We start from the raw sequence: 9,091 nt of genomic DNA, 5'->3' as shown, positions 1-9,091 counted from the left end.
AAAAGATGGATTTTATTTCATAAGGATGGAATGATATGGTGTCTGGGATTTGCTCCCTAAAAATCCAGAAATCAGCAGTGGTGGTTTATTAACAGAACAGGACTGGCCGTTGTTGGAGCAGGGTTGGCTACACCACCCTCGCGCCTGTGTCTGTGTTTGTTGTTTTTCATGTTAAAAGGTTAGTTAAACATAGCGACAAAACAGAAATAGACTCACAGACATAGAGAACAAACTTATGGTTGCCGGGGGGAAAGAGGGTAGGAAGGGATAAATTGGGAGTTTGAGATTTGCAGATATTAATTACTATATATAAAATAGGTTTAAAAAAAACGTCTTCTGTGCAGCACAGGGAACCATATTCAATAGCTTGCAGTAACCTAAAATGAAGAAGAATATGAAAAGGAATACATGTGTGTATACACATGACTGAAACGTGATGCTGTGCGCCAGAACTTGACACATTGTAACTAACTATACGTCAATTGAAAAAAAAGAAAAGGACACAGGGTCACACGTGTAGGTCAGCTCGGACCCAGCGGGCTCTCTCTTTGGCCCCATCTGGCCTTCCCGCCACCTGTGCCGTCCGAGGTCAGAGTAGGAAAGCCACTCTGTCCTCACCAGCTGCAGGGCTCTGACCCCTCACCCTGCCTGCAGAGGGAAGACTGGGGGGAGGACCTGAGAGGAGACTGGGGGTGCAGCCTGCCCCGGGGGGGGGGCTCATTCAGTGTAGAAGCCATAACCCCCCAAAGATAGTGGCCCTCCTCAAAGTGTTCCTTGTGCCCCCCAGAGACAGCCAACCCATCCTACTCATGCAGGTCCAAGTGCAGCCCCTGGGGCCGGCAGCCCGCCTCCTCTGGCCTCCTGGCCCTGGTTCTGTGTGTCTGAGAACAGGGCCCTTGGGTTGCAGGCCTTGTGCTGGGCACTGGGCACCCAGCCAGCACCAGCCCCACTCGGCTCGCTTCCAGCAGAGAGACTGGGCAGCACGGCCCCAGGCTCCTGTCTGTCCTGCTCAGCTCCGCCTGCCCCCACCGTCCAGTCACCACTAAGGCCCTGGCCACGTCAGCCCCCCGCAGCCAGCGCCGGCCCCTGAAGGACCAGCCCCTGCTGGCCACATCACCTCCCAGCCGGAAAACCTCCACAGCCCCGGAGAGGGAATCAGAGTTAATTCAGGGACCCTCCCCCTCACCTGGTCGCCAGTGGACAAGGGGACACCGCCCGTGGTGGGATGTGTGACGGGGCTGTTGCCACGCCGCCTCCCCAGGAAAGCGTCTGGACAGTCCTCAGTGTCAGCAGTGAGTCTGGGCGGGGGTGGCGTGGAGCAGAGGCAAGGGCACCGAGTGGAACAGGCTGTTACCTGGGCCATTTCACCCTGACGGGACTCGGGTGGGCCTGCGACCCTCCCACAACTCAGAGGGGCCAGGGGTCCCAGGCGAGGTGACGTGCCCGGGCCACGGCTGCCAGCATGACCTTGACCCTGGGGCGGTGTCGCTCTTCCCAGGCCCTCAAGGTCCTGTGCTTCCCAAAACCTCCAGGCCCGTGAATTTCCCTCAAAACCCCCACACTGCCCCCTAAGGTCCCACAGATTTCCCAGGGTTGTCCCAGACCCACCAGGCCCCCCAGGGTTCCCCAAGATCCCCATGCCTTCAGAAACCCCGCAAAGTTCCCCCCAAACCCCCAGGACCCCCAAGGCACCAAAGATTCTCCCATGATCCCTCAAGGCTCCCATGGCCACCCAGGGCTCCTGAAGTCACCCCAAATGTCACCAGGGTCTACCAGTCCCACCAAGTCCTCCAAGCCCCCGAGGCTCTCCCAGGCCCCCCAGGACCTCCAGGCCCCAGGGCCTCCCTCTGACCCTCAGGCCTCCAGGACCCCCCTCCCTGCCCTGCCGCCTCTCCCCCTCCCTCTCCCCTTCCCACCCCTTTTCCTAAGATGGGACAGAGGGGGTGAATCCGACTGGTCAGCTTCGCACTTCCTGCTGTCAGCTATTGGTCCTGGGCGGGCCTATGGAGTGCCACCTAGGGGACACGTGACTGCCCAGGCATGGTCACGTGGTGACAGACGTGGTGGCCCACAGCTTCACCAGCAGAGAGGATGGAAGCAATTTCTCCCGCAGGACCCTGGGCAGCCTGGCGGTCAGGGAGTCCCCAGGAGGCAAAGAGCAGTCGGGCAGCGCAGGGGGCCCTACACAGGCCCCCAGGCCCCCTGGAGCCCCGCCCCACACACCCCTCCCTGCGGGTGGAGGGCTCTCTTGGCTCTACCAGTGCCAGGGTGCAGCCTGAGCCGCCTCCACTCACTCCCTGGTCTGGGGGCCCAGGGCCACGCCCAACCGGCCTCTACCCAGCAGCTGTCCCTGCACGCAGAGGCTGAACCCATCAGCCAACATGCCCTGAACACACCCACAGGCCACGAACTCAGCCGCCCCTTTGCGCACGGGGAGCCCACGGGCAAAACCGCCATCAAGAGAAGGGAGGAAGGGCCTGCTCAGCTCTGCCTCTGTGGGGACAGAGCTTGCTTGCAGCTGCCAGAGAAGCTCACCGGGTGAACAGGTGAGCAGCCTTTGAGTCCCGAGGACCTGGGGCTCCGTTTGAAGGAAGAAAGAGCCAAAGCAAGAGGCAGGAGGGTTGCTTGGCCTCCCAGGTCTTCAGTGCCCTCGCTGCACGGTTGGATTGATGGCGTGCAGTGGTCCTCGGGCTAAGAGCACAGACTCTGGAGAGGGACCACCTGGGCCTGAGTCCTGGCTCTGCTGCATATAGGCTGTGTGACTCTGGACAAGTTACTGAGCCTCTCTGTGCCTGAGAAGATACCACCAAGGGTTATTATGAGGACTCAGTGAGTTTGTACGTATAAAAGCATTTAAAACATACGTGATCATGGCATATGGTTACTGCAATGTGACTGAACGCTCAAAATTTTACCCAACTATTCATTATTCATTCAGCAAACATTTACCCACCAGGTGTACTTGCCAGGTCCTGGCTAGCCCCTGGGTTGGCAGAGAAGAACCAGAGGAAAATACACCATATGCACAAGCAACTGCCTCCCACGATAGTCTGGGACTGGCAATCTGTGAGGGGCCCTGGGTTCAAAGGGACTGGAGAGGCAAGGTGGAGCACTTCCGCCTGGGGTGGTCAGGGAAGGCTCCTTGGAGGAGGGGGTATTTAAGCTGGGCATAGAGGCATGGGCTGGCAGTGACAGGCACAAAGCACGTGCAGCCCGCTGATTGGCTGATTGAGCTGCAGAAGTCTGAACGTAGATGGGTGCTAAGTTGGCTGGGACCAAGGATCTGAAATGACTTCATTGTAGATCTGAGAGTGGACCCTTAAATCCATTTGGTTGGGTAACACCAACCAAATTGCATGTTGCATTCGACGGGCATTGTCCCCATGGGCTGTCCGAGGAACTGGCCATGCTGGAGGCTGGGGAGGGACAGATGTGGGCGGATTGCTCCTCTCACATCCTTCGGCCGAACCCTGAGGCTGGGAGTCCTGACACCAACATGACCCTTGAGGTAAGACCTCTGGGGGCCTGGCCTGCCCCCTGCTTCCATGCAGTGCTTCTGAGGCATTATCCCCTCTTCAGGCCTCCAGAACCTGCCAAGGCCCAAGGCTATCATAAGGCGCTGCTGAGAGCCAACCTGACAGCCCAGGGCTTGCCTGGGCAGCGATCGTGCCCAGGAGCCAGTGAGCTGCACTGACTCCCAGGAAGACAGCCAACGCCTGCGCCAGCCTGCCCAGGCACACCCATCTGCCCCCAGCTAACCATGACACAGCCGGCATGGCCTAGCCCGGCTGTTGGGCTGGGCCAGCGGTATCCATGGGGTCTCCAGTCCTGGGCTTCCCGCTGTGAATGGATGGAGCAAGGCGCTACACATGATAGGAAACTGAGGCAGACCAATCAAGGAGAAAAGGAAGCGTATTAATGTGTGTCCCCGCCAAGTTCAGGGTGTCCTTCAGGCAGAGCTGGGTCCAGGGCTCAAAGGGTTCTGCCTCTTTTTGTTTTGGCTCCATCTCATGGGGGTCTCAGGCCAACATTTTCCTGGTCACCAATCCTGGCAGAGCCAGAGATTTCCTTTGCCCATTTTTTTTAACAGAAGTTTCAAAACGGAGCCTCTCTGGCTATGATTGACCTGGCCAGGGTCATACATCCACCCCTGAAGCATGAAGGACTGAAGTTAGCTCTACCTGGACCACGCGGCCTGAGAGTGGGAGGGGAGAAGGGGTGCAGTTAGCAGTCTAAGAGGAAATGGAGCTGGACAGGTGGCAGCAGCACAGCCGTCTGCCTCACTGCAGCTGGCTCCCCGCCCGGCTGCCCGGTGCTCCGGTGGGGACAGAGTCCGAGGCATCTGTGCCCAGCATTGCCCTGCACGAGGCCAGCAGCCGAGCAGGGGTTACAGTGCACTGGCTTTGGGTGGATCTCAGGACCTCAGCGTGTGCTGTTGCCTCTGCCTAGAACGGCCCACTCCACCTCCACCACCTCCTCCAGCTAGTACCTCTTCATCCTGCAATGTTGGAATTCGAATTAGACACATGAAAAGGTCTCTCACTGTTCTGGCCTCCTGGGAAGTTTCTTCAGCTCTGTGTTCCAATTCACTGATTCTCTCTTCAGCTGTTTAATTCATGGAGTTGAAAGTTTCGACTCATATTTTCATTTGTAAAAGTGAGACTTGGTTGTGTTTCAAATCTGCACAGTCTTTTAAAATAGACTCTTGTTCGTTAAAAAAAAATCTTATTCCACCTTTTATTGCTTCATCTATTTCAAACATGCAAATATCTGAAGTTTGGGGGAGGGCACTTAAATCTTTGTTATTTCCGCTGACTCTCGCCTCACGATGACTTGTTTCCTCGTGTTTCGTTGTTTTTTATGGAGAGCGCGTGTTTGATTCAGCCTCAGGCACCCTTAAGACCCAAATGGGGAAGCTTTCCTCTAGAAAGGGTTTTTGTCCGCTTCTGCCAGTCACAAGGGCGTATTCCCAATCTGGGATTGTTGTCACCTAATTTCTTCCTTACGATTTCCTGCGTATGAGGAGGTCTTACCCCACGGGTCATGTTGGTGTCGGGACTCCCAGCCTCAGGGTTTGGCCGAGGGCTGTGGGAGGCCCCATCAGCCCACACCAGCTCTGCGTGAGAGCAGGCCTATGGTTGCAAATCCTCAAGGGGAATTATCATTGTTATTAAACATTTGCTACCAGGGCCCCTGAAACAGGAAATCAGATTTTACAGGGGGCGTCATTTGCTGGCAGGGAGATTTAGCGGGGACTGCTCTGTCACATGTGGAGTCACCCCCTCTGAGGATCTCAGCGGGATGTAGGAGTCTCAGGATCCCCCTCTCGCCTCACCACCCATCTCGCTGCCATGCCGCAGTCCTTGTCTGTCACACGCGCCCGGGGAAGAGGCTTATTATCCGCTACCTGGTTCCAGCCGCTTCTCTTGTCTGTTTCTCTCTTGTTTGGAAGTAGGGGGACGTTCCTCTGAGCTCAGCAGTGCAACATAGTCACGTCTGTAGACATCCATCCAGAACCCGACAAAGTGTGGCATTTAAAGTCTGATCACCGCGCTGCCGGGGTCAAGTCAACTCGTCAGCGCGTTCCGGGTGTTGTAACCGCAGCTGCTGCTGTGGTGGCCACCTCGCCTCTGAGTGGGTATTAGAACGGGGTGCCCATTTTTGTGGCTAACCCCTGGGATGGGGTACCACACTCACGGGAGGAACTCCTGCTTCCAAGATCCAAAGCCCACAGCAGCACCGCCTTCCTGGGGGCCTTGCAGAAACTTTGGAGGACAGCCAGCAGAGACGCACAGGAGAAGGCAGGGTGGGGGTGCTGGTGCCTATGTGTTGGGGGGCCCCCGGGGGTGCCGTGGGTGTTGGTGGTAGGGAGAGCCCTAGGGACGGGCAGCCTTCTCAGGTGGCAGCAGGCTTCCAAGGATGCGAGGGCCAGAACTGCCAGGTCTTCTTAAGGCTTAGGTCTGGCACTGTCACAGTGTCACTTCTGTGGGTTAATTCGGGAGTTGGGACCAATTCAGACTCAGCTGGGGACAGACTGTATCAGGATGGGAATACCAGGAGGCGTGGCACGTTGGAGGCCATCTTTGGAGACTGGCTACCCCACTGTGGACCCTGTGTCCAAGCTCAGGTCTCTGTCACACACCCAAGCCAGGTTCTGAGCCACTATGACCCTCCACCCCTTGCAGGGCCAGGGCCACATTTGGGGTCTCAATGGGAGTCACAGCGAGGCCCCGCTCTCTGAGAACTGCTCCTGTAGCCTAGCCCACTATGGGACGTTCATGTGGGCCTGGGACCCAGACGGGGCTGGGAGACGGGCGGGGCTGGCAGGGGCTCGTGCTGGTGGCAGGTGGGGCTCACGCCAGGGAGAAGGGAAGTCACAGGAGGAGGAGAAGGACAAAGAGGTTCCGAAGTTCTGGGCAAATAGGGGCCAGGCTGGGCCAGCAGGAAACCAGCTCCCCACCTGCCAACGCCAGTGGGAGCCAGACAGCTGAGCACTGGGGCCTCCAGGGCACGCTGGACTGGAGGCCGAGGAGGTAGTCACACGGCTGCACTGTCCCTTCCAACGCCCAGAAACTGAGAGGGAGCGGCAGAGACGGGGAGGGACCTGAGGGTCTGACGTCACAACCTGCCTCTGTCCTGCGCCCACTCTGCCCTGGGGAGGGGCTCCCGAGGACACCTGGAGGAATGAGGGCTCAGCAAAGAGTTTGCGCGTTCTCTGTGCCAAGACATTCAGAGGGAGGTTTTTCGGACCCCAAAGTGTGGGGTCCAGTCCCCTCTTATTTCCTAGAAGGACCCCGATTTGTTACCATGTCACCCTTCACGCAGAAATAGAGGTGTGACCGGGGTCCAGAAAAGTCAAAGTTCTGTCCCACGAGGCTTGGCTGGGCTGCTCCGAGCCCTTGAGGCCCCTCTGATGCACCCCTCCCCAACGTCAGGAACACACCCAGTCCTCCGGCAGCCCACCTTCTCCCTGCAGCCCACCTCTGCACACCTCGGGTGTCTGCTCACCCTCTAAGGAGACCCACATCCCTGGCAATCCACCTTCCACCCCAGTGTTATGATGGGCAGAACCTTCTGGAATGAACTCCTTCCTGCCCCAGGCCCTCCTTCCTGCCTCAGCTCCCTCCACCTTCAGACAGACCAGGGGAAAACGGCTGCCTGGCTCTGCGACACCCCTGCCACCAAGCCTGGCACCCAGCAGGCTCTCGGAAATCATTTGCAGAGCAGGAATCATCCTGAGACCCAGATGACTCAGCAGATGTCCCCAAGGGGGAGGCCTGGCTGGGACCCTCTGATGATGGGCTGGTCAGCCTGTCTGGACCCCCTTGGGTTCAGGGAGTTTCCCCCCAGCCCTGCTTTGGGGGCCCAGCCTGGGGGACTGCCACTCACCAATGCTCCCAAGACCTGGGGGGCTGCACTGGGGACAACCTAGGCATCTGCCCTCCTCCCTCGAGGGGCGGGGTGGGCAGGGCTGGGGGGGCATGTGTCCCCTTGGCTGTGGTCCCTGCGCTCTCTCCAAGCCCCATGGCCTGAAGGTGGGCAGTGAGCACCGGGCCCCCATTGCCTGCTGGGGGCTCTGTGGGTGGGAAGGAGCTGGGTTCCTGGGTTGGGGGAGCTGTCCCAAGGATGCCCCACCTCCTCCACAACAGGCTCCTCAGGCAGAGAGAAGCCTCATCTGCACGGAGGCTCTGAGTTCCAGGTGGACAATCGGCAAGAGAGCTTTACACACTCCACGTGGCCCTCAGGCCCCTTGGCTTTATCTCTGTCGCAGACCAGACACTCAGTTTCCCCCGCTACCAAAGGACAGGGTCATCTTCGCCTCGCTGGGGTAGGGGAGTGGGGGCTTCTGGCTGCTGTGGTTCCCCAGAGGACAGCTTCCCACCTTCTCATGAAAACCAGAAACTCAGCCTGGCCCTCGCAGAGCCCACAGCGGGGGAGCAGGGGGTGGGGAATCTAGCCCGTGGGGCTATTTGCAAAACTCTTTTATGATAGGGTTGTGGGCTCCGGAGTGGCCCAAGGTGAAGGGGGCAGAGAGGGGCTTTGAGCCAGTTCCTGCTGTGTGACCCTCGGCAAGTCGCCCAGCCTCTCTGAGCCCCTTTCCACATGGACGAGGCTTCCCGCCAGGCAGTACCATCACAGTAATAGAACCGAGGAGTGGCAAGTTCTCAATGAGGTGGGCAAAAGCCAGGTTAGATGCCATCGCACCCCCTTTACAGAGGTAGAAACAGAGATGGCATTCTTCCTGGGTGCACAGCTGGAGAGCAGCAGGATTGGAACTCTCCAGGCTGCTTCTGCCAGGTCCAGCTCTCTATCCATCAACTGCCACACTGGCCTCCTGAGGGGCTACCTTTCACAGTGAACCAATGAGTAAGGTGCTAGTCAAAGGAGTGACTCACAAATGATGGAATTTCTGTCTGTGAGAAAGATAAGGGAGCAGAGCTTTGAGGACTGGCTGCCCTGGGGCAGGTAGCCTGCTCCCTGACCCAAGGAAGCTCCTGGGTGGGGCTTTGGGATGACCCACCTCTCACACGCCCCAGGCTGGTGCCCCATGTGTCGTAGGCACGTGCCCTTTCAGGGTAGGGAGCAGCATCTGCACCTGGGCACCACCTCACTGGGGCATCGGGCTTGTCAGTCGATCTTGCTACTCTCACAACTGTCCCTGTTCTAAGCTGCATGCCTGACCCTGTCCGTCCACAGCTTAAAATTCCCACTGCCTGCAGTGAACAGCCAGACTCCTTAATCCAGTCCCTGCCCATCTCTGGCCTCCTCTCCAGTCCTTGCCCCACCCCAATCTCATCCCTCAGCAATACCCGCCCTCCAACATACACAATGGTCTATTTCTCTTCTGCTTTTGCAAGTTGGAAAAAGCCAGCCAAACCCATTTTTCTGGGTGCATGAGTGAATGAGCAAATTTTGTGGACAGAGAAGCAGGTGTGCCTTGAATCATGCAAAGCAACCAAATTAACCCATTTTGACAGAAGTTGAAACTTGCAGGGACCAAACACTCTGCCAACAGTCCCTCCTCGTCCTCCCGCCCCCCTGAAGCAGATGGCAGCGTGCCACTGATGGCATCTGGATCTGGAGCTTTTTG

Source organism: Camelus ferus, chromosome 12 (genome assembly GCF_009834535.1).
Source record: "Camelus ferus isolate YT-003-E chromosome 12, BCGSAC_Cfer_1.0, whole genome shotgun sequence".
NCBI classification, from domain to species: domain Eukaryota; kingdom Metazoa; phylum Chordata; class Mammalia; order Artiodactyla; family Camelidae; genus Camelus; species Camelus ferus.
The sequence above is the reverse complement of the archived record's forward strand: the minus strand, read 5'-3'. Positions refer to the sequence as shown.